Genomic DNA, 27,912 nt, shown 5'->3' on the forward strand with positions numbered 1-27,912 from the left:
GTACTGGACTTGAACTATTAGAGAAGCTTCCCCAGCCCAACCCCAGCTGCCCCAATAAATAAAAACAAGATGCAGGTGTAGGAGAGGGGCTGTTGGACTCTTAAAGCCTTTTGCACCAAAAGTGTTTTTGCCTAAAAGTTCATTATTTATTTAACTAACTAACTAAGAAAAGATTACCTAACTAAGCAAAGAATTGTGTGCCTAGTGAGAAGGCAAGCAAAGGCATATTTTTCTTGGGAACATACATCTGTATTTTGCTCCCAAGATTGTTCCCAAACTTTTTGTTATTTAAGAAATGAGGTTGGGGTGGGGGCATCTGACTCCTTAAATAACAAAAGGTTTGATTTTCAGAAGAGGAAGCCCTGCTGACAACGGAGCTGACATGAAAAATGTATTAGCAGCAGCATCTTGACTTCACCTGTGATATTAAGCGCTCCCTTCTGAACCCTGGCGAGAATCCAGTTGGATCCGCTTGTAAAAACCAGCAAAACAAAAGATTGCCAGTAAGCTTTGAAGTACAGCCTTTCACACACGCAGATTGTTTGAACGCAGTGCATTGTAAGACTCCCACACGCTTGAGGAATAAAAACTGCCAGGTCTCATGCTCCACTGCAAATCACCTTGGTCACTAAGCAAAGTTGTGCACACAGTTTTAAAAATGTCCATCCTCCCCTTTCTCAGTCCTTACCATTGTCAGGAACCTGCCATTAGAGCTTGTTGCTGTGTGAAGATTTCCTCTCCATCTGGGACTAAGAGAAGAATTGCAGGTCTCCAAGGAGGGAAATGCTGCTACAGCAGGGATCTCCTCAGCTCTTGACAAGTAGCCCTGCTGCTTAGGGAATTCCCTCTGCCTCAGCATTACTTCATACACACACAGGCACACACACAGAGAAAGAGAGAGAGACGAGGGTCTTATTTATTTGAGGAACAGCTACTAAGCACTTTGGGGGTCATCTGGTGGCGATGGGGGAGATTTTAGCATCTTCTGAATCACTGGGAAGTCACTGTGCTCAACTGTGGCTGGATCAAGACCAGAGTTATAGTCTTTACATTCAGGATACAATTCTATCAATGCTTACCTGGAAGTAAGCTCCGTTGAACTCAATGGGATTTACTTCCTAAACATGTGAATTTTGTTGCACTCATTATTATCTGGTTGACCCTGTTTGGTTGAAGAAGAGGAAGGAGGAGGAGGTGTGAGCCTGTGACTAACCCAAGGCCACACAATGGCCTGGTTCACACCTAGTGGGACTGGGTGAACATGCAGCTGAAGGAGAGGCGCTGCCGGTGGTCCTTTCTGCTGCCGCTTTGCTTGAGCAAAGCCACAGTTTGTCTTAAGAGTGTTGTCCAACCCACACCATGCATTTAAAGTATATGACTTCCCCCAAAGCATCCCAGGAACTGTAGTTAAGGGTGCTGAGAATGGTAGCTTTGTGAGAGGTAACCACAGTTCCCAGGATTATTTGGGGAAGCAAAGTGCTTTACATGTATAATGTGCATGCAGCCCCCGCCCCACGCTTGTTTTTAATGATGAGCTGTAACAAAGAACAAACCTTGGCTTAAGTCATGGTTCAGAGTTTGGCTTGGCTTGGCTTAGCTTGGGGCAGCAGCAAGAATGAGCAGGGGATAAGTAAAGGGGCTGGAAGTTTCTCGCCAGGGGCCCAGACCTTTCTTATCTGTAAGTTTTGGAAGATATGGCCGGCCTTTTCCCACCTAGTCTGGGGGGCCATTACTGACTCAAAACTACAAAAGCTGAGGCTGCTGAACAGACTCTTGGGCTGGGCTGGGTATAGGGGGTCGCTGTTACTGATACTTTTTGTATTTTTATATCTTATGATTTATGTGGAAATGTTTCGATTTTGTTGTGCACTTTTTGTTGTGTTTTATTTATTGTTTATGACATTTTTTGTTATTATGTGAATCTTGTCATGAGCAAGCTTTTCACTATGGAAAGGCTGCAGACAAATAAAAGTATGATGCTGCATTTGTGCTGCCTCACTCAACTACATTTTGGGTTAGAGTGTTGTGTGAACAACCAGGTGAAACATTCATGATGCTAAACAGGGTATCAAGGTCACGTTTTTAATTTTCATTCATCCCATAACAGAATTCAGGCACTTATTCAGAGAAGTAAGTGCTGCTCCTGAGTCTAATGTAAATGAAAAACAGAATTTACCAATAACATAAAAGTTCAGTCTAAAACTCAGGACAACTCGCTCTCAGTGGCTGCATGTAGATGTTAAAAGCCACTACAAACATGACTGAACCTCATAACCATAGAGCACGCATAGGCAAACTCGGCCCTCCAGCTGTTTTGGGACTACAACTCCCATCATCCCTAGCTAACAGGACCGGTGGTCAGGGATGAAGGGAGTTGTAGTCCCAAAACATCTGGAGGGCCGAGTTCGCCTATGCCTGGACATCCAGTCTGATCCCTTGCTAGAGGTACTTTACAGAAACCCACAGTACAAATCTCATGAGGGAGGAGCTCTCAAACTCTCTACCCCCAGGACATCTGGCCATTACTGAGGCCCACCAGTCACAAATGGGTGATGTAGGGCAGCCACAGAGCCAGTCACAAAATGGTGGCAGGTGGCAGCAGAGTGTGACATAACTGGTCCATCTATGCATTTCTCTTCCCTATAACAGCTTTTCCCTCTTATCACCTTCCTTTCTATTCCTTGCCTAGCTATCTATTTTAACAATAAATATTAACCTTTTATCTTACTTTCTAATTTCCTCCAACACCACCCTTGCTTCCACTCCCCCCAAAACTTATCTGTCTCCTGGCCACCTCTACTCAGCATGCAAGGGATTTCTGGTGCTGGCTTTCTTCCCGCCAAAATGCTATGGCACGGCTAGCGGGTGGTGTGGGCAAGTGGAGGCTGCACTGGGCAGGCTGTGGCACTGAGGCCCACCTGACAGTGGCCCCTGCTTGGCAGCCATAGCATTTGGGCTGAGAAGCACTGCCATCAAATAAAACAGCAATTATCCAATACTATCCATTGTGATTGGTCCATCAGTTAGGAGTAGAACTGCCAACATCCTATCCGTAGCCACTCTTCCCATCCCATAAGTATCTAATTATCAGTTGCATCAAAAAACAAAAACACTAAAAAGTTGCCTAAAATTACTAACACCTCATGAGAAGAGAAGACTCCCTGGAAAAGATCCTGATGTTGGGAAAGTTTGAGGACACAAGGAGAAGAGGATGACAGAGGACAAGATGGTGGGACAGTGTTCTCTGAGCAAACTGCGGGAGGCAGTGGAAGACAGAAGTGCCTGGCGTGCTCTGGTCCAGGGGGTCACAAAGAGCCGGACACGACTAAACGACTAAACAACAACAACAAAATTACTAACAGGGAAATGATAGGGTTAGTCTTTCCAATATTTGGTTCGTGTTAAAGACCCCACTCTCAGACTCTTTTTGTGGTTTCCTCCATTTTCCTATTCAGTTATGTGCTTGCTGGCTCTTTAACAAATAACCTGTGATCTGGGGCCTGCAAAAGTTAGTAAACTCTGCCTTCTTTTGAATTAAATTAATGACAGCAGTGAGAAAATCTGACTGCGTCATCCTATGGAAAAAACAAGGAATTTAATTCAGAGACTGGGAATGGCAGCAATGGGGAGATGAGGCCATCATTTTCTGGCTAATGAAATCATTGATGGAGACAAGCAAAGAGCCATACTTCTCAGTGTATGTGGCAGGAAAACATATTCCCCTTTGAGAAGTTTATTGCAGCCACAATAGCCAGGGGATAAAAGTTTGGCAGAGGTGCAAAAGTTCTTGTCTGAAAACTGTTGTCCAAAGCCAAGTACAATTGTGGAATGCTTCAAATTCCATTGCAGAAAGAGAATAGGCCTGATTTCAATAAACTCACTGAACACTGTTCTTTTGGGAATGTTCTGGAGGACATATTAAGAGGCAGATTTGTTTGTGGAGCTGGTAGTATTAAAACCCAGAACCAATTACTGACAGATAGGGATCTGATTTGAGACAAAGCTGTAAAGGTGGTAACTGCCAAGGAGACAGCTGTGGGGGGGAAATGACAGGATTTACACCTAGACCAGGGGTGGCCAACTCCAAAGAGACTGCGATCTACTCACAGAATTAAAAACTGGCAGTGATCTACCCCCTTTTTTGAGGTTCAGGTCAAGTTGTTGCATTTTTTCAGGGAGGAAGTAAAATGTTGGGGTTTTTTTTAGGGGAGCCACAGTTGTTCAGCTTCTTTTGGGGAAGCCAATGATCTACCAGTGATCTACTGCAGACGTCCAGTGATCTACTAGCAGATCATGAACTACCTGTTGGACATGCCTGACCTACCTCATACACTCCAACATTTCTCCAATGAAAATAGGGATGTCTAATTTATTATTACGAATACAGAATATAGAATCTATAGAATATAGAAACCCAAACGGAACTCAGATAAATGCGAAGGCCACAACAGACATTTAGAGACCTAAGATGTATTTCATTGTTGCCGTACTCCCATCATCCCTGACCACTGGCCATTCTAGTTGGGCTAATGGGAACTATAGTAACAATAGAGAGCCTCACAGGTTCCCCTTCCCAAAGCACAGCAGAATGGCTGAGCACTCTGAACCTAGTTAATTGGAACCATCCAAAAACACTTGCAGTCAGAAGGTCCTCAAAATAAACAAGGAGTGGCATTATCTAGTGAGAGAATGAAATTAAGTCATATGAATACTGTAGTCTAAAGTTGGACTCTTTTGTTCTAACCCAATTTAGTGAGAAATTAAAATGTAATCCTACGTTTTCTCATTGCTACATTCTTCCCTATTAATTCACAACCTAAACTGTCTTTCCAGTAAGCAGCAGATCATCTTTTCCCCTTCTCAGTTCCACGTTTGTTCTTCAGTGAACGGACTATGATATGGAGCTTAGAAAAAGTGTGTAAACTCCACCTCTTCCAAAGCAAGGAATTTCACAGTTAGACTTGTCCTGCCAAGCTCCAGATGATGCTCATCTCTGCCCCCAGAGCCAATAAACGAATCTCTATTCCAAATCCCAGTCTGAATGCAGATTGGAACAGGTCTAGAATTTAAATTTCATCCACAAACCCTCTAAGCTACTTCAGCACGCCCAATGCAATCACACTTCCTAAACATGAGATATTTGAAATTGGGCTGCAGTTGTTGAAATCAAACAGATTAGATAAAGTCTTTTTAAAAAAAATCAAGCATACATAGCCAACTCTTCAAGACCACTGACATTTCTTTGTGAAATGTTACATACAATCAGTAGGGAAAGCGTGGTTGCTTCCTGAAGACATGGACAGATTACAATGCATCTATACTTCCACTAAATAAATATTGAAGAAATCTTGAGGTTCTTCCCTCAGGGACTATTAATACCATTACAAGCTGGCCAGGGTGGATGTAGTGGGAAACAGGGACAACACTCCAAATCAGGCATCCCCAACCTTCGGCCCTCCAGATGTTTTGGACTACAGTTCCCATCATCCCTGACCACTGGTCCTGTTAGCTAGGGATCATGGCCGAAACATCTTTAGGGCTGCAGGCTGGGGATGCCTGCTCCAAATCAATGTAGTGGCAGCTCATTTTCTTTTTAATTTAGAATAAAATCACACCACAACCTCTGGATTAGTCAATTAAAAAGTAAAATGTTTGTTCAATGAAACTGTTTTTTAATCCATTGACAACCTTAGCATACCGTATTTTTTGCTCTATAAGACGCACCCGACCATAAGACGCACCTAGTTTTTAGAGAAGGAAAACAAGAAAGCAACACAAAGCCTCTTGAGCGAAGAGGGAGGAGCGCTCCGGCTGCGCTCAAGAGGCTTTGTGTGGCTATCCCTGAAGCCAGAAGAGCAAGAGGGATCGCTGTGCACCTGCGCAGCCTGCATTCACTCCATAAGATGCACGCACCCCTTACTTTTTAGGAGGAAAAAAGTGTGTCTTATGGAGCAAAAAATATGGCAAATACAGTGGCACCTCATGTTACATACTTAATACGTTCTGGAGGTCCGTTCGTAACCGGAAACCACTCGTAACGGGAGGCGCGCTTTTGCTAATGGCGCCTCCTGCTGCTGCCGCGCCGCCAAAGCAAAACTTCCGCTCGCATCCTGGGGCAAAGTTCGCATCAAGGGGCATCTACTTCCGGGTTAGCGGAGCTTGTAACCCGAAGCATTCGTAAGGGGTACAGTACATAACATGAGATACCACTGTATAAAAAGTTAACACAATAATAAGCAAAACTAGCTGGAAAGTGCCTGGGTTTTTCTTCACAACAGTTGTTGCAGCTGCAGTCACAGAAAGTGCTCTGCTGTTGTTATTTGTGGTGTTCCACCAACATATCCATCATGGTGATGATATAACTGGCCTCCTGCATAGCACTGAATCTGATAGGCTAGGATAGTCAATATGGTGCCCCCCAGAAGTTCTTGGACTCCAACATGGCCAATGGTCATAGTCAAGCACCATCTGAACAACGCCATGTTGGATAGTCCTGATATAGGACTACACTTAAGCTTCCCAAACCGTATGGGAATCTTGTCAATTTTTGACACTGATCTACTGGAGGCAGATAAAGGTCCCCACCCTAAGATTTCACTGTAAAGTAGAATTCCATTGTGTGCGGCCAGCACAACTAATCCTGCAAAAGTGTTCCTGAGGTGAATGTGTACCTACAGTGACACAGCAAATCAAAAGGGTACTCAAAAGCCACAGTTTTCAAATCTGAGTCAGATCATTAAGATCATGCAGTTGAGTTGGGGGGGGGCACAAACACCTAATTCAGTGCACACATATTTCTTTCCAGCGAAGGAGATCCACACGCATAAACACCCTTTCCCACCCAGTCACGTGTATCACCTGACTAAACAGATGTGGGCAGATCCGATGCCCATCTAAGCCTTCTTCAGGGTGCACATCCAAATTACAGCGCCCGCTATGCACACTGCCCTGTTTTCACCTGGATTGATAAAAGCATATTTAAATGCACATTTCCATTCTGGTGCAGCTAATTGTCTTGCCAAACATGTAAATAGAGTTGGATTGGGGCAATCAATTACGTGATCCAGCAGATTTTCCATGACCCTTTTGCCTTTCTGTCTCTGTCTTTTGGGAACTTAAATGTGACCATTTCTTTGCCAGCCTGTCCCCAGACTGGGGTTTAGCAGCAGGCCAATAGTCAACCCACTTGCTCTTTATATGGTCACAATAACCCCCAGACAGGATCGAGCCATTTTGAACTTGGATTACTGTAAGAGGCACAAAAAGTGTTCCAAGAGGGAGAGTGTGAAGGGAAGCGGATACAGGGATCAGCAGCAGAATACGGAAACGTAGAGTAGCAACATTTCGAGAGCAGTTGTTGCAGTAAGAGTTGCAGAACATTAAGTGGGTTGTTACACATTTCACACTCATCTGGGATCATCTTACAAAATCTTCAGATGAAAACCTTACAGTTTTCTGTTTTCTCCTGCTTTTGAGCCAAGACCACTTCAGAGGGCTGGACTAGGCCTTACATGCACCAGCTATCACACATTGAAAATATGGAAATAAATTGTCATTTTATTTTATTTATTTATGCCCGTAACTTTCAGGCTTCCTTGCTATGGCAGTTTTCTGTCTGTAGTAACAGATGGCAATGCAAAAAATATAAAATAGTTCAGAATGCAAACTTTTCTTCAGTTCCATGTGTGTCATAGTCCTTAGCATAAATAAATGGCATTGTGGTATCTCATTAAATCTATACATCTGTGTAGCAACTTGCAATTTCTCGATATTTTCTGACATAATGTTCAAACCAACAGCTTTTGCTCACATGTTTCTTTTCTCACAATGGCATCTTTAAGCCACAAGAAAGGCAAACAAAAGCAAAGCCATACCGTAAATATTTCTGAATTGCTCATACAGAGTATTTGTCATTCATCTTCTCGGCTTTTCTTTAAAGATAATATGCCTAGCTGCAATTATGTCTTCACTAATCCAAATGTTTAGCTGAAGAAATCTTTACTTAAAAACAACAACACCAAACCAACCAACACACGCACAAACACACTTATGTACATAACATCCAGAACAAAATTCTAAAGCTGTTCTGCCTTATTGGCAGCCCTTAAAATAATTCAGAGTTTCCACATTTCAGACAAATCAACTGCTTTTGGAATATTTTTTGTGGAAATGTAGCATACAAATAAAGGGATGGCGAGGACTTTCAATATTATCTCCACAATTAAAAAAAGTAAAGCAACTCAGAGTACAACCCAACCCAAACTTTTATATTCAATGGAAGAGATAAATTCAGTCAGGGTTGTGGCCTGGTCCTTAAAGCACTCAGGCACAGGCCTACAAAACAAATTACAAACTTGCAGCAGGAGAATAAAAGAGCCCTCGTCTCCCTCCAGCACATGGAATGAGTTGAATATTTCTTTGGATCGTGGCCACGGCAAGCCATTTCATGACTCTTGCACAACATGAAAATCAACCCAAAGTGACTCAGCAACATGACCTACTAACCCCCCAAGATATCTTGTTATCACCAGAAAGTACAGGATGGGTGCTCCAGGTGCTCCAGGGCCAACAATTAGTACAAGAAATTCCAAATATGGGATCATATGAGAGATAAGACTTGTCTTACTTCCTGCTGAATGAAAGTCTATTCTACACCATTTGCTTTACTGAACTGGAACCTTTCCATAAATGTGTGTCATATGGGATATAATCTGCTGTCACTGAGAACAGGACCATTAGAGTAGGAAAACCCCAAATGGAAATAGCCTTGAGAAGGCAAAGTTCCACAAGGAGCAGTTCATAAAAGAAGCGATTCTTATGCATTTCATCTCCCTTTTTGCTTAATTTTCAGATTAACACAGCAAACTGCCTTCCTTCTAGCACTTCCTTCAGTCTTCAGGGTCGTTGGTTTGTTTGCATTTCGTACCTCATACCCAAGACTCAACAGCGACAACAGTTTAGAAACTAAGTAAATACTCTTCCAAAACACCAGAATAAAAAAGCTCCGTGAAATGAGAGTGTGCAAGAGAAGCGTGGTTCGTTAGCAGAGCAAGAGATGAGCCAGAGATGAGGCAGTCTAGACAACCGTTGCAGGTTGCAGCCAGTCCTTGGCAAAATGCCTATGACTCACTGAGGCTTGATCAGCCCCAAAGAGTTAACATAGGGCTTGTGGACTACTCATCTTAAAGCTCTGGTGATCAACTATCCTATAAGAGCCTGGGCTGGCATGCAACTGTTTTACTCAGAGTACACCCACTGAAATTAATGAACCTGAGCACATTAGAGCCATTAATTTCAGCAGGTCTGCTCTGAGGAAAAATTAGTTGAATACCACTTCTCAGCTGTGGGGTGCTGCTACCCTTACAATGTATGAGATTTAAAATAAGGTCTTGAATGCTATGTGAACACAAGCATAACTGCTCAACATATTTCTCTGCTATTTTTTATATTCTATTTTACAGGCCACTCCTTACTGAAAAGTAAGCCCTACTGAGTTCAAAAGGACTTACTGTCAGGTAAGTGTGCACATAGCATTGCATCCTAGATTGATTCATATATATTTATACTACCAAAAAAATAAAAAAATAGTGGAGCCTTGAAGAGATGTCTCAGGCAAGAGAATTTGTGGGAGAGATATATGGCATTACTTACTGTTTTACCAGAAATATGTATAAATTATTCTGCCGGACCAGGGAATGATGCTATAAAAGCACTGCAGAAGCTGCATGTACTGTGAGAGAGAGCAGAGCCAAGTCCTTTTTCTTGGCATTAATTGATTGAGCTAAAACCAGAAGAGGACAGCATTCCACCCAGGGGTGGGGCACGGCAGGGGGACTTGTCTGGGATGCAGGCATTACATTACATTTCTTTGCATGAGAAATTGAAAGCGCTTGGGTATCATAGCATTTTATCAAGATTATTCTTGTATGCAGCATTTTCTAGGTACACATTTTAAAATTTAAATTTCTGAAATTTGACCTCTAAAAATATTTCAGATATGTACTAGTGTGAAAACATGGAACAATTATTCTGTTTTATTAATTCAGTTTATGCAATCTATGGGTCAATGGTTCAACTGTTTTTTGAATGTTAAAGTGTGTTGAGAAAGGCGGTTCTCAAGGTAAAATAAGTCTTGACTGAATGTTCCCCGCTGCACTTGTAACATTTGGGCAGAGTGGCGGGGGGGGGGGGGAGGAGTAACGAAGACAATTACACTAAGGGATAAGATTCCTTTCTTTCATTCTCTTTCTGAGTGACTAATTCCCTGAGTGGAGGACTGTTGAAAGATATGACATCCCAAACAAATCATTCATATTAACATTTCTACATTCCCAACATTTGCATTTTCGCAAAATAAATAAAGAGCTGCCATGAGGGCACAAGAAAAGACATAGCTAATTAAAGTGTTAGTAAAGCTGTGCAGAAGGATGTGGCGAAAGGGCAGAAGGGTGTGACACGTCACTTGCACTTGAATGCTGAAACTTTTAGCCAACAGTTCTCTCTCTCTCTCTCTCTCACACACACACACACACACATAATGCAATTCCGTTACCATTAGCAATAAAAACTTGTTTCATTATAAACAAAACCAAGAGATTCTTAAGTGCTCACATTCTATGCCAAAAAAATACTGGATTGTTGGCAAATGGGTATATTTGCATGCAAAGTATCACAAGCGTTGAATGGACCATGAGATCATCCAGTAGGGTCCTTGGCACCTAATTGGCAACACACAAAAATTCCTTCAGGGGTGAGTTTGTCGTTCTCCTCTCCTTTGACTTTGCTGCTCTTCTCTGGTACCACTATTCTTTCTTTCTTTCTTTGATTTCACACATTCAGCACTTTTATGAAAGGAAATGGGGTCACATTATCTCACCATAATCAAATGAACCAAGATCAAGAAATTCCCCTAACGTAATGTCTTCAACAGGAAACTACTTTTCTATTAATCTGTAATAAGAAGTTCAGTTAGATCATTGGTTCAATCTATTCTGGAAGCAATTATTTAATCTTAGGCTTTTCCCCAGCCCTGCTAGGAAGCCCTACCAAAACCTGTCTTTGAACTGAGGATGCCAGGGACCAACCAGGGTCCTTCTGTGGGTGCTGCTGTGCCACTGAGCTACTAACCCCTCCAAATATGGTGCATCTGTTTCAGCCTACTTAAAATAACATAGAAATGGAATAATGCCCAAATTCTATTACATTCTTTTCTAATCTCATTGCCCTTGGCAGATCAGAATTTGGTCTAGCAGATGAAAGGGTTATTTTTCAGGAATGTAGTCATTTAGGAGCTGATACCAGGAAAAATGTCACTAGGAAACAGAATACTCAATTGCCTGAGGTGGTGTGCAAATAATTTCTTTGAATTTCTTTGACATTTTCCTGGTTGAAACCAGTTTGCCTGGGGATGGGCTGGTTGAACTGCTGCTCACTCCTGCTTTCCCGGCTTTCCAGATGCTGGTATGATTTTCTCTTAACTCCCTGCTGCAACTGGGATTAACCAGCAAAATCCAGGCAACACACAGAAACTCCCCCCGCCTTGTTCCCTATAATCAGCACGGCAAGAGGAACAAAGGACCTCTTGTTTTCAAATGATACCAGAATTCCATGACTCCCAGTATGTTTCTAAAAAAAACCAACACCCCATGGGAGCAGTCCAAAAGAGCAGCAGATACGTACTTTTTTCAAGATTCTATCCTAACTCATTTCTGCACTAAAAAAGTGCAAATTCCTTCATTAGAAATTCTAGATCTTATAGAATGAAATTATCTGAGACAGATAAAATTTTATGAATCTTCTGATAAAAATGTGTGTTTTTTAAAAAGTTCCTTTTTAAAAAAAAAAAACCTCAAACACAAACAAAATAGAGACTTTTGGAATAAGGCTAAGTCACTTGAGACGTTCATTCAAAAGTCTACTTAATATTTGGTACTCCAGCGGTAGTTTTTTTGTCTTTGTTGTTTTTGCTTCCCCCTGAAAAAGGGCTAAGAAATAAGTTTTTAGAGAAACAAAAGCAAACCCTGGAGGCTTGGTGGGCTGGGCATGTGTTGGAGCTGCACAGGAGCTTCCCAAGTTTGGATTCTGTATTGCGTTATAGGCACACTAGTGGCCATACTCCTTCCTAGTCCCGGCCTTCTATTTCTTCTAAAACTGGGACTCAAGTAGTCTAAACAAATAAATGTAAAGCTTTCTTGATTTATTTTATTCTATTTTTAGTGCTGAGGCCATCAGAGGGAGAGGAAGTGGCCGTCAGGCCAGCTCCACGGCGTGTGGAGACAGCTCCAGCGAAGAGGACCCTGCTTCTCTCTAGCTACCACCTGCCATGACTGGGGAAGACGAGGCAGCAACTCTTCCACCACTGCACTTTGATCCAGCTCCATGAGCTCCAATTCCTTTTGCTCCACCAAGATGAACACTGTGGCAGCTCATGTAGAGTCTGATATGTGGCTGGTTGGGGGGCTGCGAAATTCACAAGTTGTGCAGGCCTGTTCAGTACAATATGGAAAACACTCACCCCCCTTCTGCCTTGGTTAATGGCCTCAGGCATTATTTAAGTTTTAATTATAACTGTAGTTCTTGAGAGTCATTTGCCAACATTGAGGTTTTGCCCCCGCAGCAAGACATGCATTCCTATCCTAAATTATTGACACTGAAATGACACCAAGAGTTCGGGATTATGAGCAGTGTGATAGGCAACAATAAGAAAATACACATAATGATCATGATCACCAGAACCATATGCACCAGATGGGTACAAGCCCATGAGATTTTACTAGTTGCAGTAGCTCTCAGATCAAAGCCACTTCTTATACTCAAGAGACTATAGCTTACTTGCAAAAGCAGGAGTAAAAACCTGTGTGTGTGTGTGTGTGTGTGTGTTTGAGAGAGAGAGAAAGAGGTGTGTGTGTGTGTGTGTGTGTGTGTGTGTGTGTGTGTGTTAGAGAGAGAGAGAGAGAGAGAGAGAGAGAGAGAGAGATGTATTACTGGCTCCTTTGGATCAGAAACAGTAATCTCAACTGCTCAATATTGCAATTTAATAAATTAATAGATAATAGGAAGGAATAAGTCCTATGATCAGAAATCACTATGGTATCAGAAAACAACATTTTCCGCTTAGGGAAAAATTGACCACAGTGCATTGTTTTACTTTGTTGTCAAGACAAACGCAACATTATGTTTCCAGATCCTGCATGTTTAAAGATGCAGCAAGGCAGAAACCCGCAATCACGAGTCACTGCTAAATATCTTGTGTTTCTTATGAACACGTTACAGCTATTATTATTATTATTATTATTATTATTACTATTATTACTATTATTATTTACATTAATATAAATCCAAATAACCAATACTATCTACAATGGGAGGGGAGAAGGTATGCAGAAATGGCAAGATCTTCACTGGTCTTTTAAAAGGAGCACAGAATTATAGAACTGTAGATTTGGAATGGTCCCCAAGGGTCTTTTAGTCCAAACCTTTGCAATGACTCTGGAGAGCTTCTTTCAGAAATAAGAAACAGAGGCTATCATCATCATTCTAGTAGATGATGATAGCCTTGCAGGATGGTTTCTGAACTAGAGGAGTCCGTATGGGAGAAGGAATCCCCACAAATGGTACTGATGGAGCCACCACCAAGAATGTTCCCATAGTTTTAGAAAAAGCCATTAGAAAGCGATAGCTCAACATGAAAGCCCACTGACTGGTGGTGGTTGTTTTTAAAGAAAAATATTACTGTATTGTACCTTTGCATGGTGCATCCAGTTGTGCTGAGAACCACATCTGTTAGTTTCAGCAATACTGAAGCATAATGTTTTCATACACCATTCACAGGGCCCAAATAACTCTCAGTTATTGACAGTAGGCCAAGCAACCGGGGGAAAACAGTGGTGCCTGTGGCCTTTCTGGATGGTATCTGGTTGGCCACTGAGATCACGATGGTAGACTAGATGGGCCTTTGGTCTCATCTAGCAGGGCTCCTTATATCCTTATAGCCCTGTTAGCCCAGTCTAATGCAAACAGACCTGCAGTCTTGACTCACCAAGCTGCACGCAGCCACTACCACCAGCAGCTTTCTACTGTGGCCTGCCATGGAGAGGTCCGCCTTCCCCAAGGAGGCATCAAACGCAAGCAGCTGAGTCTATGGCAAAGTGTCACGCTTGGCTTGGCTATCTGTGTCCAGCTTTGGATGCCACACTTTTGTACATCTGAATTGGAATTAAGGTGACAATGATAATCATTCCAGTACTCAGAATAAATTCTTTCTCCTTCTGTTTAACAAGCTTGTTAGAGCTTAGTTGACATTGGCTATTTAATGAACATTTGTCCTGATTTGCTTGTGGGGAGATTAGACAACTGCTTCAAGCAAATGTGTAATCTCACACTTTCCAGTGCATTTCCCCATTACTTTTCTAAATAAATAAATAAATAAATAAATAAATAAATAAATGCAAGCCAATCTGTTGAGGGAAAAGGATTGTTTGACAAGAGCTCTAAATCAGTTTCAATTACAGTGTCTGAATTTGTCAGGATATGACTGAATCCCACCTGAAAACAGTGACGATCTGGAAATGACCTGAGATTGCTTAAACATAACTGTGTGTTTTTGGGTGGTGGGAATCAAGTGCTCAATAAATCTTCTTTCGCTGCCTGGCTGGCACTGCAAAAGTAGGGAAAGTTGGTCAGGCCCTGTCAGGCACAGTAAGGTGCTGTGTTTGGGTGCTCATTCCATTTGGTGGTCACAAATCACGAAACTCAGCAATAGTACTCACGAGGACCACTTGGGAGCGGGGGGAAGGCACACTCAAATACTGTTGTAATCTTATGCTGATCTTTTAAAAAGTAATACCAATCAGCTCAGGGATGGGCAGGCAGGGGGCTAGAAGAAGGGCTTTAAGTGCTCCCGGTCCACAGTCCTCAAGCTACAAACGCAATTTTGAAAATTGAAAAGTCAGCCCTAAGAATGCCAGATGCTTCTCCGCTGTGGTGAAAACAAGGCCTTTTGTTTTCTCTCATTCCATTGGGAGGACTGTCTAGAGGGAAACAACAGAGAAGAGAGAGAGAGAAAGAGATGCACACACATTTTAAAAGCCTTTCTAGGAAAGCTCTACTACAGTTTCATCTCTTTCCAAACAAACGCGGCAGCAATGATAGTTGTTTATAACATTATAATTATTAAGAGGGGTGAACAATGAGATGTCTGTGGGGAGGCTTTGTGGGTAACGAAGCCCCAGCCTATTAAGATTAGATATACTGTATTTTTCCATGTATAAGACGCCCCCATGTTTGTGGTCTCCAAACTGAGAAAATGGGGGAAGATTGTATCCGTGTATAAGACGACCCACAATTTTGAACATAATATTTAAATATAAAAACCTAGTCTTATACACAGAAAAGTACGGTACTCAGTATCAACACACTCTACAAAACCTTGTAAAAACAATGACTTATTTTAAGACCAATCAAAAAATTGCAAGATAGAGTGTAAATTTTCAGACTCACTGGTATTCTGCTTCAGAATGAATGCTAAGAGGGTGGTAATGTTGGGGTGGGACAATGGGCACACTGGAATGCCTTGTTGGTAGAATGGGGAAAACATTTCAGCAGTTAATCGTGTTATCCCATCCTTCTTTATTCAGACGTCAATCTCAATGCATTCAGTGGAGCTTACTCCCAGGTAAATGCACAGGATTGTAGCCCTAATTAGGCTGAACTGTGTCTCCTGCAAAAAAACAAAATCTCAGAAGCAAGCTGGAACCAAGAAGCTGTATCTTCTCTCACTTTGAAAATATAAAGACTACTTGCTCAAAATTATCACTGGAACCAAGTGGAACTTCTGGGTCCTGCATAAGACATAAAGAAATGCAGGCCACGCCCCGTTTACACGTGGTCATTTTACTACTTGTTTATTTATTTCTATTTTATAAAATTACTGATATGGCGCCTTTTGGAGGATAGGTTGGAAGAAGTACTTGTTCACTTAACAAGATCCACTGAAAAACGTCTATGCATAGCTCTCTGCTTTTCACGTTAATGTGCAAAACGTGTTCCTTTCCAACTGAATTGGTAGTTAATTAGCATGAACTTCTATCAATTAATTGCTATTCTTCACAGGCAGCAGTGATTGGTTTTGAGAAACGGGCGGTGCAGGGCTGAGTGCTGCCCCCAGGCTATGCAATCTAGACATTCTCCTAATCCTAATTCCTCAAAGATGTTTAAGGGGAGGAGTTGTTACTAACCAGTATGGAGCCATTGCTCTTGCCACGCTCAGAAGTTCTCTCTAGTTCAGTATTTCTGCACATTTAACAGGGCAGTAGCCAAGTTCCAAATTCCACATCACAGGTCTCCTCACATGTAACAAGGATGGGATTTAAAGGGAAATTTGGCCTCTCTGCTAACACTTCGCAGCATAACATTAAAATTAGTTCACAATTAAAATGAGGGAAATTCACTGTTCCATGCATGCCACAAATGGAAACAGGTGAATTGAGGATAGATTGATCTGACAGTTTGCATAACACAAGGACTGGCTGCTTTCATCCAGCAACTCCAATCAATTTCCACTGTCAGCAAGATATAACATTTTAATCTGTCTCACTAATGTTCTTTAAGTGCAGCTCCTTGGCTGAAGGTAACTGTCAGTCACTTTTATTTCACAGCGGATGATAAATTCATGTATCACCCAGATCTCCCCATGGGCCTTCCTGGCTTTCTTATGGCAATGACTAGTGATCAATCAAGTTCCACTAAGATTTATATTCAACACTTTGCTTGAAACAGTTTACAATGCTGCACTTCGCTTTTCACCATTCCAAGTCTTTATTGTCATTTTTTGTGAGGGGGGAGGATTTGGCCACGAGCCAATAAAACATGATAGTTTCCAAGTGTAGTAACATTGTTAGAGAAAATAATTTAAGAGTTTGTTCACACAATGTGTTGTACTGAGAAACCAAATCCTTTGAATGAATTCACACAAGTAATTTTCATCACTTGATGGCCGTAACAGTAAGTGATGACAGAGCTTTCACATGATCTCACTAACAGATGGCATATAAAAAACACCCCACGTCACTTTTCAACAAAGCCAGTTAGAATCATAGAATCATAGAGTTTGACGGGATCCCAAAGATCATCTAGTCCAACCGTCTGCAATGCAGGAAATCTCCCATCCAATTTGAAACCATACTGGACCCTGCTTAGCTTTGCAAATGTGCCAGCAGTTTTATTGCCACACCACTTTACATGCAGTTTGCAAATTTAATGCTCATGGCCCATGGGAATGTGGGAAAGCAGCTCCCTGCTGCCAATAACTCTCCCTGTACAAGAATTATCAAGAACTATCAGGTTGGATCACAGCTCGGGCTGATATAATAATATTGCCAAGAGGGAAGTCACTCTCATGGCCCTACAAAAAAATTCCAGTCTACATTGCCCTATAATTCAAGGAGCTTGGAGCAAAATATAATTTTTAACTGAATGACTGGGAAAGATAGTTCAGTATCAGATTCTATACTGTTTAAAATAAGGTATATTTATTAGATTCAATAACACGTTATCCTAGCATGACAAGAAACTGAAGGAACACAGAACTGGCATAGGCTTTACATCATCTACAATACAGCCCCCGCTGTATAGAGAGCAAAAGATATTCAGATTTTATATGTTCACATTTCAAACACTTAGCTCTATGGCTGTTAGTACATGATAATCCAGTACATAAATGACCTTTGTGTTGAAATTGCCTCCAGAAAGCAATTTCTATGTCCGTACTCCCCTTCCATCAATCTGTGGGGCAGGGAGCACATGAAGTGTTAAGAAGATTGTCTCACGCTCAGTCCTGGTGGATGAAACATTACAAAACACCATGGGTTGGATCCAGACTCTTCCCCACCCACCCCAGCCAGCAAGAGCATCCCATCCGCGGAGCTCTGTCACCCTCTGTTCACAGGAGGCAAAACTGGCTCCCCAGCCAGCCCCTTTGACCATTTTCAAAGCAGGAATAAAGGGCTAATGCCAGAAGTGGCGAATGAAGCCTGTGGATGAATAGAGACTGATCTGACAAATCCATGGAGAAGCTTATGATAACATCCTTGATATAACATTTCTGAGCTGAAAACCCACAGCATTTTCATCCATTTAGGCAACTATTCAACTATGTGATTTAGTTTCTACAAGCTCATTGACCTTTTTTTTGTGAAAGCAGCAGCAAAGATATAGTTAAGCCTGAGCATCGAAAGCAAGCTGTTGAGCAGAGGCAAAGCTGCACAAGTCCAGCCCAGCCCTGATTCCCTTCTACACTATCCCAGATCTCTGAAGTCTCACAGGCCTGAGGCCAAAAGTGTCCTCTTACTCTCATTGTGAAAGGGGGGAAAGTGTTTTTCCCACCCTCCTCGCTGGTTTACATCCATCCCTGAGTGCAATCTTCCTGTTTTTCCACATTTTCTAGCAGCCTCAAATCATCCCAAGGGCATATCCGCAAGGATCTCGTAAGAATGATGCTTTCTCAGTTTACAGTTCATCCTTATAATGATGTACTTATCTCATTAAAAGCTCAGTTAAATGATACACATAGCATTTCATTCAAAAAGGTGCCTTTAAACATCCCTTTCCCCCACTTGAATAAATTGCACCATGAAATAGGTCAAAACTTATGCTGAGTGTGGGATAATGGCCTTCAAGGTTTCCTAGTTATAGACAGTTCATTTTATACTGAAAGAAGAAGACTCAATTGTGAAACAATGAAATAAATGTGGCATACCTAAATAGGATTCCTACAAGTCAAGGGACACATAATAGTGAAGGGGCACATGGGACCTGTGACAAAATATTTTGCAGTGTGAAAGGCCTGCTCAGGTTTTCAGCCATCTCCATTCTGTTCTCTCACCCACCCATTCCAGTTCTCCATTTCCAGGGGTGCTTTCGAATTGCTAGGTTGGCAGGCGCTGGGACCAAACAGTGGGAGCGCACCCCGCCGCGGGGATTCGAACCGCCAACCTTTCGATCGGCAAGCCCTAGGCACTGAGGCTTTAACCCACAGCGCCACCCGCGTCCCATCTTGCATTCATAACCAACTGCTTATTAATGCAAGCAATATGGACAGTCTGGGGAGGCTTTTAGCACTTGAAACACACATGAAACAAGAAACTCAACAATGGAACATTGCAGACTGTGGTGAAAGCCCAAGAATACCTTTTAAATATATTGTATAGACTTTAGCTACGTTTCCTTTCTGCTTGATTAAGTATTCCATATCACTTGAAAGTTTGTAGCTTCCTACCCACAGCACAAAGTAGGGTACAGTGGTACCTCAGGTTACATACGCTTCAGGTTACATACGCTTCAGGTTAGAGACTCCGCTAACCCAGAAATAGTACCTCGGGTTAAGAACTTTGCTTCAGGATAAGAACAGAAATTGTGCTCCGACGGCGTGGCAGCAACAGGAGGCCCCATTAGCTAAAGTGGTGCTGCATGTTCTGAATCTTACATGAACATTTAGATTATTTAAGGAGATGGTAACAATCAGTGTTCAAAAAATTGAACTGAGTTCTGTTCTGAGTTTTAAATAATGTAGTTTTCAAAAAAAAGAAAAGATATATTTGTGCAAAGAACTGAAGGCACTGACAAGTGTCTAGTAGGTTTTAGTATGAGTGTGAGCACATGTGCTTGCACTGCACACATTTGGCTATGAGAACAATATATATTTTTATAGGTCCGAAGCAGAATTGATGTAAACATTCATTTTCAGAAGGCCCTCTGCATGTTCTGAATCTTACTTGCACTGAGGAGGGACTCGGACTACGGCTCCACTTCAACTAGTTCTGTTGTCTCCACTTTGTAAAAAGGAATGGCAAGAAAAGCTTAACATGCCTTATTCATGTTAAAGTGTGCATGCACATGAAAGCTCATACCAATAACTAACTTAGTTGGTCTCTAAGGTGCTACTGGAAGGAATTTTGTTTGTTTGTTTTGTTTTGTTTCGACTACAGCAGACCAACACAGCTACCTACCTGTAACTCAAAATATCACGTTCTGTATTACCAGAGACATAAATAGTGGAATTGTTATTGTTGTTGTTTATTATTGTTATTAAAATTGGGCAGGTGTTTGCATATCTAAGTTGATCTATGCTGTGAAATTGTACAATTTAAAAACACAAGAATAGAGAATGTATGTAATAGCCCATTCAGCTGATGGACTTCTAGCATCTGTTTTTCTGTTATTGTAAATAATTGGAATTTCAACTTAGTCCTGCTTACTCATAAGTTAAAGGCACATGGAGGGAAAATAATATTTCAATCAGCCCTGAGTGACTTGACTTTTTGAGGTAAATGCCTTTGCTATGTTTTCCTCAGAGGACCAATGATATAAAATAATTAGTATGGTGGTACCTCAGGTTAAGTACTTAATTCGTTCCAGAGGTCCGTTCTTAACCTGAAACTGTTCTTAACCTGAAGCACCACTTTAGCTAATGGGACCTCCTGCTGTTGCCGCGCTGCGACAGCGAGATTTCTGTTCTCATCCTGAAGCCAAGTTCCTAACCCGAGGTACTATTTCTGGGTTAGTGGAGTCTGTAACCTGAAGCGTATGTAACCTGAAGCGTATGTAACCCGAGGTACCACTGTATAGTCTAGCATTGTGTTCTCATATTTGACAACCAGAAGCCTATGAGAAGTCACTAGTTTCTTAGTGTGGTCATTTCTGCTGTCAGCGTTGTTCTTTAGTATAAAATTTTTCCCTCTCACAGACATTGGGCCATAGGTCTGTTGTTGAATACTGGAAGCCCTCTAATCTAAAACAGCTACTCACCAGGACCAACAGGCCACACAAGCACACAGACCTGCAGCAAATCCGATACCAACTCAGGTCCTACTCAAGCAACACTATTATAGGACTTGACCATAACATCAATTCGCTCATATGCCAATATACCAGCCTTCCCAAAACTGGTCGGGGAAGTTAATATCTCTCTCACCCACCAGCAATGTCCTGCTTTTAGGAGGCCTAAAGGGTGGGACAGAAAGAAATAATGTTGTAGTGACAGCCCCCATGCAAGATCTGGTTATTCTACTCTTGCTCATGTAAAAAGTCAGCCCAGAATGCTTTTGAGAATGTTCTCAGATATTTGGGTGTCCCAGAGTTGGCTCTGGATCCATAGAAATGAGCAGTGGAGATTATTTGGCTGAAAGGGAGCCCAGTGTGCCAAGGTTACAAAATGGGGACAGACGTCTCCAACAAGAGACGACAGCCATAACTTGGCTTTGTCTTATATCTAATTTTCCTGGATTTCCAACCTGCCCAACTCATGGAACGACTACAGATGTACTGTGTTTGGCATCAACAGCTTATGCCGTTGAGATAGTTTGCACAGATAAACTACTGAGGCTGGTAGCAAAACCGCAGACTATACAGAATCAAAGAATTGTAGCGTTTGAAGGGTCCCTGAGGGTCATCTAGTTCAACCCTCTGCAAAGCAGGAATTTCAACTAGATCATACATGATGGATGGCTGCTTTGCTATGCATAAGGGGGACTACTGTTAGCAACTAGAATTGGTTAAAAACTAGCATATGTTATCTTTAGCTATTCTTCAAAAATAAGGTTGCATTTTCTTCATTATCCCATACTATTTTGCTTTCAGGTTCCCACTCCGCTGTACATCTCAAACAAACAAACAAACAAACAAACAAACAAACATGGCAGTTTTATTTTATTTTGTTTCCAATGCATGCAATTCATGCTGACTTAAATCACCTCAAGGAGCAGCAAAAGGGGAAGATTATTTCTGGGCTTCCTATTCTTCTTTCTCCCATACTAAAAACTCACAGTTCTTTTACTTTGAAAGAAAGCTTATTATGGAAAAGAGGAGCAATATAAGCTTCTGTATTGTGGCCACTTCAATTTTGCCAAGTTATTTTATTCAGCAGGCCTATTGTGAGGACAAATGGAAGATTCCTTGGATAGAGAGCACAAACCCTTTGGCTTTCACCAGCTTTATTTCTGGCCTTAAGGCTTACAACATCTCAAACTCACTAATATTATTAATGCAATACAGGGTGCGTGTGGGGGTAATACATAATGGAATAACCCTCATGAACCCCAGCAGCTCTCTCACTCTTCTCTCCCCTGTAAGGGGAGGGGAGTTTCTGCTAAATTTCATCTCCTGGAGCAGCCTTTTTCGTTTTGAGCAATTTCACAGGTCTCCTGATTTGTGTACTTGTGAGGTGGGGACGACGACACACAATTAATTTCACAATTCGCGCACTATGGTACGCTTGTATTTTCCTATGAAGCAGTGATCTCCACATAGGAAAAAGTAATGTGTGAATCAGCCCACAGTGTTAATCACTGTTTCCTGCTCTGACTAAGTCAAATGCCCTCTATTATGAGATTTCCCCTTGACTTTTGGCTAAGTGGCACAGGATGGTTTTACCAAGGCATAGAAAAACATTTTTAAAAACAAGGGGGGGACCCCCCTCTCTAGTTGCCTCCTCCTTTACTTCTGACATGAAAGGCATCATCAGTTGCACAGACAGGCTCTCTGGGTAGATACAGTCATATACTGTATATTTCTTTGTAAACAAAATTAACGCAGAGCTTTGCAAATGCCATTCTAACTTTCTTGGATAGGAAACATTGCAACTACAGCCCATGTGTCAGGGTGCTGTCGGCAGGTTCAAAAAGTGAGAAAGAGAAACACCAAGCTTTTTCAGTTCTGTTTATTAATACAATTGACAGAATCCAAGATGAACCGTAATGCTTAACGTTGAAGCTCCACCTTAGTGAAACTCCACCTCCCCTTCCCCACTACTTCCCTATTCATTAGACTCCTCCTCCTGCCTCTGATTGTGGCTGTTATGTGACAGTTGCCTCTGAGCTCTCTGTTCTGCTATGCTCAGCGAACACCTGGTTTGGGCGGAGGGTACGGGTTCTAGGATGCTCTCCAGCAACAGCATCTCATCCAACTGCTGCTCAGGCTCTGCCTGCTAAATGCTATCCAATTTCTCCTCCTCTCCCGTTATTTCCCAGCTTTTGCCCTCATCTCCCTCTGCCTGTGCCAAACCATTCCTGGAGGTCTATGCTATCTGCCCCTTCCTCCTCCCTGGGTGACGCCTGGGGTGGCGGTCTCTACCATTCTTCCTCATCTACCCAGTCCCTGACATCATGTCTTGATTACTGAACAAATGAACTTGTTTGAGAGCAGGGGGGTCTGGTGGGGCTGACTAAAGACAGGCTGCGGTTGGTGGGGCAGCGTCCACTACTTTCTCGCCTAAGCTGCTCAACAGCAATATTGGAATAAGGTCCTAAATCATAGGAGTGTTGTGAGGTAAAGCAGATAAGGGGTTGTTGTGAGGACTAACAAGTTAGCATGTGAAAAGAACTCTATGAAAGATGGGTGGGAAGGCGAAGGAATCTGTTGGTGAACTATTGATCGATTTATAGCAGTTCACCAAGAACCACATAAGGAGAGCCTTCCGGGATCAAGTCAAAGGTCCATCTGGTCCAGCATCCTATGCTCATAGTGGGAAGCACACAATCAGGACCCGGGCACAAGAGCCCTCTCCCCTCCAGGGGTTTCCAGCAGCTGTTGTACAGAAGCCTGCTGCTTCTGACAGTGGAAGTAGAACATAGCTACCAAGGTTAAGAGCTACTAACTACAGTGTGAAGTTTACCCAGCATCAATTAACACAGATTAGTTAAGAAATTCTGAGGGTACTCCCTTGGTTTCTACCAGACCACCAAGACACAGGGTGGACCACAGAGGTTCTTTTAAATGAAATAAAAGTGGAGCAAGGGAGACTGAAGTTAGCCAGTATATCTCCCATAAATTGCTGAGCTAGATAGATAGTCTCTTATGTGTGGGGAAGCAGTTCATATAGGTTTAGTAATCAACAAGGACGTTAGCTGGAAGACCAGTTTGGGGCACAGGAAAAGGCTGGTGTGCCCAGTTCCTTCCCTTGTCCTCCTCTTCTCTTGCTGCTTTGTGCCTGGCTGAATCCAACAGTTCTTGGGGACCCAGCTCACCATTAGCAGTGGCAGCAGCAATTGTGCTGGCAGGCTGGCTACCCTTCTGCATCCTCCTCATTGCACTAGACCTATCGCCATCCCATTTTGGAGAAAATTCTAGGGCACAGAAAGATGTTCTTTTGCCAAAGGATTCTGTGCAAGATTGATAGAACTGGGGACATTTTTGCTATGACCTTTCCTTTCAAAGGATCCTCATAGAGGCTAACTTCAGTTATAACCACTTTAATTATATAGAATCTAGACCCAATTCCCTTGTTGTTCTCCCAGGCTACAAATGCCTAAATTCTCAACCATTCTTATCTGCCATATTTTCACCTGCTGCACTTTACTTTTCAAATGCCCCATGCTCCTAGGGCCTAAATGAGAATCTATTTGCGATGTTACATTACTGGCATAGGAAAGTTTACACTTTTATAGCACCGAATTTATACATTCCTGGCATCTAAAACGATTCTGTATCCTCTGGCCTTTCCTAGCAACCTCTAACATATACTTTTTAAAAAATGTGTGTGCGCTCTCTCTCCCCCCCCCCCTCTCAAAAAAGTACCCCCCTACCCATTTCGGGTTGCTTGGCAACAATGTCATAAAACAATGAAGCTATAAGCATGTGAAATATATTCTATTTATTCAAGGCTGAAAAATACTTTTTAACTTTCTAGCTGGCACAAGCACATGTCACAACACCCAAGCTTTTCACTTGCTTTGTATTTATTTTATATTTATTTTGAAAACCCGTGCCTTACAAGTTTAGGCTACCAGAATGTGTCGAAATAAAACAATATACTATCAAAAATTTACACAGTGTATTGTAACAGAAATCTTATGAGACTTTTTTTTTTTAAGCTTCTTTACCGTTAGATCATATTTTTCTTGGTTTGCATAACAGCTTATAAAACCCACCGATCTTTCAGGCTTACGTTGATTCCAATAGCCAGTGCAAATTAAAGCACTGGGAAAACAAACAAGCCAGAGATATAATAAAATCATGTGCAAAGTTAAACATCAGTCTTGAAACTTTTTGACACTTAACGATACATTTTCAAAAACAGTCCTGCACGGGAGTTACATCCACAAATCCCATTACTTGTAACAGGATTAGTGACTGAAACTTTGAAAACATCCCAAGAGTTTTAGAGTTAATGCGCACATTTACCAGTCTTCTTCTAAACCCCACTGCTCATTCATATGAGCCAAAACACAGAGACTTAACTTGTAACACAGAACACACACACACACACACACACACACACACGCAGGACAACATCCCACTAGGTAGTTGTCTTTCTTTTTTTAACCGTCTGCCTCATTGAAGAAGATGCTGCAGTGGTTGCCTGGATGACAAGTGAATCACCACTGAAACTTCAAATTCTTTTTAAAAATATATATTTTATTAAGGCTTTTCATATACAATGCAATAAACCAAACAAGCTGATCTAAACAGAAAGAGAAAGAAGAACGCAGGGTCCTCTCTCGCAGGTAACTCTTGTCTCACACAGAGAGTTGAACCCCACCCCCAGCTCTCACCTGGCAGTTTCCCTTTCTTCTCCCAACCTCCCACCCAGGGAGATCTTCCCTTCCTCTCCCACAAGGTCCTTTGCCAAACAACCATCACTTTAATCTGCTTACAATCCCCTCCCTGACCCAGAGCAGAGGTCCACTGCATTTCATCACCCACTGCATCCACTCTCCTGCTCTGGCAGCCCCCCGTCTACAGTGGTACCTTGGTTTAAGAACAACTTAGTCTATAGATTCAGGTAGGTAGCCATGTTGGTCTGACGCAGTCGAAATAAATAAAAAAATTGTCCAGTAGCACCTTAGAGACCACACGAAAGCTTATACCCAGAACAAACTCAGTTGGTCTCTAAGGTGCTACTGGACATTTTTTATTATTATTTCAGCTTAGTTTATAAACAACTTGGATTAATAATGCTGCAAACCCGGAAGTAGGTGTTTTGGTTTGTGAACTTTGCCTTGGAAGCAGAACAAGTTCCGCTTCCTGTTGAGTGTTTTCCATTTGTAAATTGAGTCCCCCGCTGCTATGGGAAAGCATGTCTTTCTTTAAGAACGCTTTGGTTTAAGGAACAGACTTCCGGAATGAATTAAGTTCGTAAACCAAGGTACCACTGTATATCATTTTCCAAGTGTCCACTTCAGTCTCAGCTTCGTCTAGTTCATTTTTGTCTGCCATTTTATGCAGCTCAGCTCTGAGTTCTTTTAACTGCTCATCCAGAAACTTCGAATGCAATGCTCAAAGTAAGAGGAGGAAATAAGTAAATGTGCAAGTAAACAACCACAATTGATAAGCCCACATTTGGAGGATTTGTCTATTCATTTAGCCAGCCAGGAGCTGCTGGTAAGCATGTAGAATAATGTTATGAGCATTATGAGCATAGAAAGAAGGGGGGAAATGCAGGGAAAGAAAGAATTCAAAATGTCAAAATCTACAACCTCTACATCTTGGAGCTTTTGGGGGAGACTGGGGAAGGTGAGATCAAATGCTGAAACATGGTTTGCAATGTCAAGTCTCAGGCTCATGCGGGCCCATCTCCCGCTCCCTCCTGCCCTTGTGAACCACGGTTAGTAACTTCCGGTCTTAGTCAAACGAGTCTGCCGATTCATCCGTACTATTCATCCAAACTATCCTTTGTTGTTGTTGAATATATAGGTGTGGAGAGCAGCAGACATGTTCCCCCCCACACACCCCTTTTATCATCACAACTACCTTCTGAGGTATATTAGGCTGACAGATACCCACACTCCTGTTCCAAGGCCACCCAGTGAGCCACATCCCAGAGGGGGCATTTGAATCCAGGTCTCTGCAGTCTAATACTCTTACATCACACTAAATTATGCGTTGCCCTTGCCTTGAGTACTGCAATTGATCCTGGTTTGTAGGAAAGCACAAACCATACATTGGCCATTGGGACAAACTGCAAAGTATGGTTTGCTAAGAATCTAAAGTTGTTAACGGCAGCATGTAAGGAGAGTGCAAGCAAGACACATTAAATTTGGCATTAAGGGTGGATTTTAACCATAAGGGCTACCCAAAAAAAAATCAGTTAAAAATTAGAACCAACCTTCTGCATAACCATCCATTTACAAAAAAATAAAAAGTAAATCGAAAAATAAAGAAAATGATAGCTAGGCTGCCACAGAAGAGGCTTTTAAATCTAGTTTTGTGGGACAGGTTGTGTTGCATAAGTTATTTATTGTATTTATTTCATAAAAAATTATACACTGCTAAACAACAGCAACAACATCTCAAAGCAGTTTACAAAAGATAAGAGAGTAAAGCCAATAAAAAATTACAACCCTGCTTTAAAACATACAAAGTTAAAATACTAAAATTACCTCAACTGTCTAAGCATCTGGTAGGTCTATCTAAACAGGAATGTTTTTAGCAGGTGCTGAAAAGAGGACAGTGAAGGCACCTGCCTGATCTCAATAGGCAGGGAATTCCAAAGTGCAGGCGCTGCCGCACTAAATGATCAAATTCTTACGAAGAAGAGCAGGTATTATGTGGCCCCTGAAGTAGTGCCAATTCTGCAGATCAAGGTGGTCAGAGTGGGCACACGAGGGATAAAGTGACCTCATAGGTAAACTGGTCCTGAGTTGTTAAGAGCTTTATATGCTAATAGTAACACTTCAAACTTGGCCTGGTAGAAAATCAACAACTGGTGCAGATCTCCAAGCACAGGTGTTCTACGCTGACAAGGCCTGCACTGATTGCAACTTCTGGATCAAGCACAAGGGAAGCTCTGGGTCATGTCTCCCTGCTTCATAATCAGACTGGCACTAACAAAACATCCATGACTGTTTAAGGACCATTGCTATTCACTTCACGCTTATTTTGTAGGTTTGCGATTAATTGTTGAAGGGCATTTTGAGATGT

General features: G+C 42.0%; 1 protein-coding gene across 8 annotated transcripts in view; it reads right to left on the minus strand.

Annotated features, from left to right (window-relative positions):
- IKZF2 (IKAROS family zinc finger 2) overlaps positions 1 to 27,912 on the minus strand; it is a 99,902-nt gene that overhangs the window by 46,666 nt on the left and 25,324 nt on the right. The gene's annotated exons all lie outside the window — the stretch shown is intronic.

This window comes from Podarcis tiliguerta, assembly GCF_965153285.1.
Source record: "Podarcis tiliguerta genome assembly, chromosome: 1".
NCBI classification, from domain to species: Eukaryota; Metazoa; Chordata; class Lepidosauria; order Squamata; family Lacertidae; genus Podarcis; species Podarcis tiliguerta.